General features: G+C 49.8%; 1 protein-coding gene across 1 annotated transcript in view; it reads right to left on the bottom strand.

Annotated features, from left to right (window-relative positions):
• Positions 1-3072, bottom strand: part of LOC113213648 (laminin subunit alpha-1-like) — a 67692-nt gene that overhangs the window by 54159 nt on the left and 10461 nt on the right. The gene's annotated exons all lie outside the window — the stretch shown is intronic.

Genomic DNA, 3072 nt, shown 5'->3' with positions numbered 1-3072 from the left:
CTCTCTCTCTCTCTCTCTCTCTCTCTCTCTCTCTCTCTCTCTCTCTCTCTCTGTCGCAACTCCAACTCCCCACTACTCCGCACTTCGCACACGACCGGAAACAATACACGCGCGGCGAGTTGGGGCTGTTGAATTACCCGCCATGGCCATGCAGTGAGGCGGTCGCGCGGCTCGGATTGCATCACCGCTTCGGGAAGAGAGGAAGAGAGGGTTGGTCCAGGGGAAAAGACAGTGACGGGCACAGCTAACTATTTTATGCGGAGGTGGCACGGTGGACATCAGATGAATATTTAGGTACCGACGGGATAGAGCCTATCCAATGACCGGCGGTGCCCGCGTGCTTAGACACTTTGGTGTATCCAGAAAGAATCATGAATTACACACCACGACATAGACTAGCTAACGTAGCTAATGTAAAGAAGCAAATTGCGTTCAGGTTGCATGAAAGAGTGGACAATTCGCCACAAGTTTCCTACATAGAACACTTCTTAATGGCAGTTGGGATTATGTTATCGTATGGTATTGGAACTAATATACGGACGGAGGCGAGCAGTGAATTGCCTGAAATAAGTACCCTCTCCTCTTTCAGGGTAAAAGTGCTGGTAAGTGACCCTAGGAATCTACTAAATTTCTTTCATTTGAGATTTGAACCCTATCACGTGTAGGCTTGATCGAAGCGGAATTTTGAGCTGAATACGAAAATATAGGTTCTACAAACCTTGGTTTGCTTCATCAGAAAATATTTGGGAAAAATAAAACGTTCACGCCTTTTGACTTTAACGCCCCTGGAAAGGTGTTAATTCACACCTTTGTTTTACCAGTGATAACCCTTGTTAGTTTTCAGCTCTTCTGCCAAGCTGCATGCGTTCTATCCCAATCGAGACCTAGATCCGAAAATATGCCCAACGCTGATCTATTTCCAGCAGCGGTCCAGTTCTGCACATGTCGTGCTGGCGACCCCCGCATGTCGGCTACGTAGTGTGGGTAGGAGTATATGAGGTGTGGGGGGAGGGGAGAGTTCACTGCGCGTGGGGACGGAGAGGGGGCTCCTTGTGAACCGGAAATGGAAAAGATGTGGGCCGGCGATACGCGACCGAGTCAGGGAGGAGGGGGTTGGGGGCGGCGGGGGCGGCGGGCCACCGTGGCGCTTGCATTCCTTGGGCCGCCCAGCCCTTTGTGGGGTCCCGCCGAGCCTCCTCCGCCCCCGAAGCAGCGTAATGGGCCATTTCACAGCGTCACTACCACCACTACTCTGGGAAACAGCGCATTAATTTCTTTGCCATTACATTTTTATTTCGCCGCATGTGCAATATTGCCAACATTGTGCCCGAAACTCCATTGTGTCGGACAGTGCTCAATGATGCAGCGTGCCGCGCATATAACGCGGGAAACGATGAGTTGCGGAGTTGGGTTGCGAGGACAGCAGAGGGTTCGTTTGCTGGCGGCTGCGTGGGAGGGGGCGAAGGCCGTCATATTGACTCAATCGGGCCGGAACCTCGCGCGCACTGCAATCAAATGCGACGGTAAAAGTGACTGGCAGTGAGCAGCTAATTATTAATCTTCCTCCCACAGAAAAAAAAAACGGCATCGCCGTAAGCAAAATGTTCCAAATCTGGGGTGGATGAGCGCTGATAATATAGGGTCATCGTAACAGCAAAATGGAACTGCGAGATGTAACAGAAGAACACCGTACTCTCGTGCTCCGTTCACCGGTTACTAGACGACGCGTCCGTGCAACAATATCCTATCTGTTTCGCTGCCCCGAAAGACTAGCCTATCTGTTTCGCTGCTCCGAAAGACTAGCCTATCTTTTTTGCTGCCCCGAAAGACTAGCCTATCTGTTTTTCGGCGCTCTCTGCAGCGCTGCCTTCTTCTTATTGTCTGTTTGCTAATATTAACAGTAGAAAAAAAGTAAAAATCGCAACTTGTTCCTTAATCTTTAGGGAACACGCAGCAGTTTTTACTTTTTATCTACCGTTAATATTGGCAAACCCACAATAAGAAGAAGACAGCGCTGCAGAAAGCGCCGAAAAACAGATAGGCTAGTCTTTCGTGGCAGCGAAACAGATAGGCTAGTCTTTTGGGGCAGCGAAACAGATAGGATGTTGTTGCACGGACGCGTCGTAGAGCATACCCAAGTTCCCTAATAACATTGAAAACCTTTGAGTGAAGTGTCGTGCTCTAAATGAGTAAGACAATTTCGCCTCACTCAATGAGAGCGATGACTATAAGGCTCACCCAATTTGAGTCATGTGCACCGAATTCTCGCTGTGAAGGATAGGAAGATTTCCCTGACCTCGGGAAAACCTCACTATTATTGGGCGAGGATCGCAAATTCCGACTCAAATTGAGTGAGGGTCAGATATCTCGATCTCAGGAGAAGGAGAGTGAGATTTTTTGTGTCACTCATCTCGCTCGCCTGAGAGTAAGTATCCGGCTCGAGCTTTTTCAGTGGATAGCCTCTGATTTTTTATAAGCAGAGTGCAGTGCTGTTGCTGCTGGATGATAGTCTGGGACTGGGCTCTCTCTCCCGGCCCGGCGTCTGCAATATTAATTGTTGTATGGGGTCGAGGGGACAGAGCCACTGCAGCAGCAGTGGCGATAGTGAGGGGACGAACTCACAAGCTCCAGGGCAGTGCCAATAATGAGCTGCAAGCGGCTGCACAGTCGGCCACAGTCGCGCAAACAGGAAACGCGGCGCCTGCAGCCCGGAGATACCGCGCGGTACAAGCGGCGAGGCTTTATGGGGAAGGGCTGGATTTACCAACCCCTAAGCGTTCCCCGGAGCAGGGAGGTTCTTGAACTGCAGGAATAATTCTTTAAAAGGGACCCGGTACACTCTAACTCTAGATGTCAGTGGACAAAAAATGTCCATTGAAAGATGTATCTGTAAGCGTATCTTGCAAGACGTAATCTTGAGTCCGGAGAAATACTACCCTCCGATGATGGACAAATTTTTGCTCTGACCAACAACAAATTATCCCTTGACATTTAGAGTCTGGGGAAAGGCAGAAAAAGCTTTCAAAGGTGGTGTGCATGAGTGTGTGTGTGTGTGTGTGTGTGTGTGGAAAG

This window comes from Frankliniella occidentalis, unplaced genomic scaffold (genome assembly GCF_000697945.3).
Source record: "Frankliniella occidentalis isolate FOCC.00 unplaced genomic scaffold, Focc_3.1 Scaffold105, whole genome shotgun sequence".
Lineage (NCBI taxonomy): Eukaryota > Metazoa > Arthropoda > Insecta > Thysanoptera > Thripidae > Frankliniella > Frankliniella occidentalis.
This window is presented reverse-complemented; position numbering and strand designations above follow the sequence as displayed.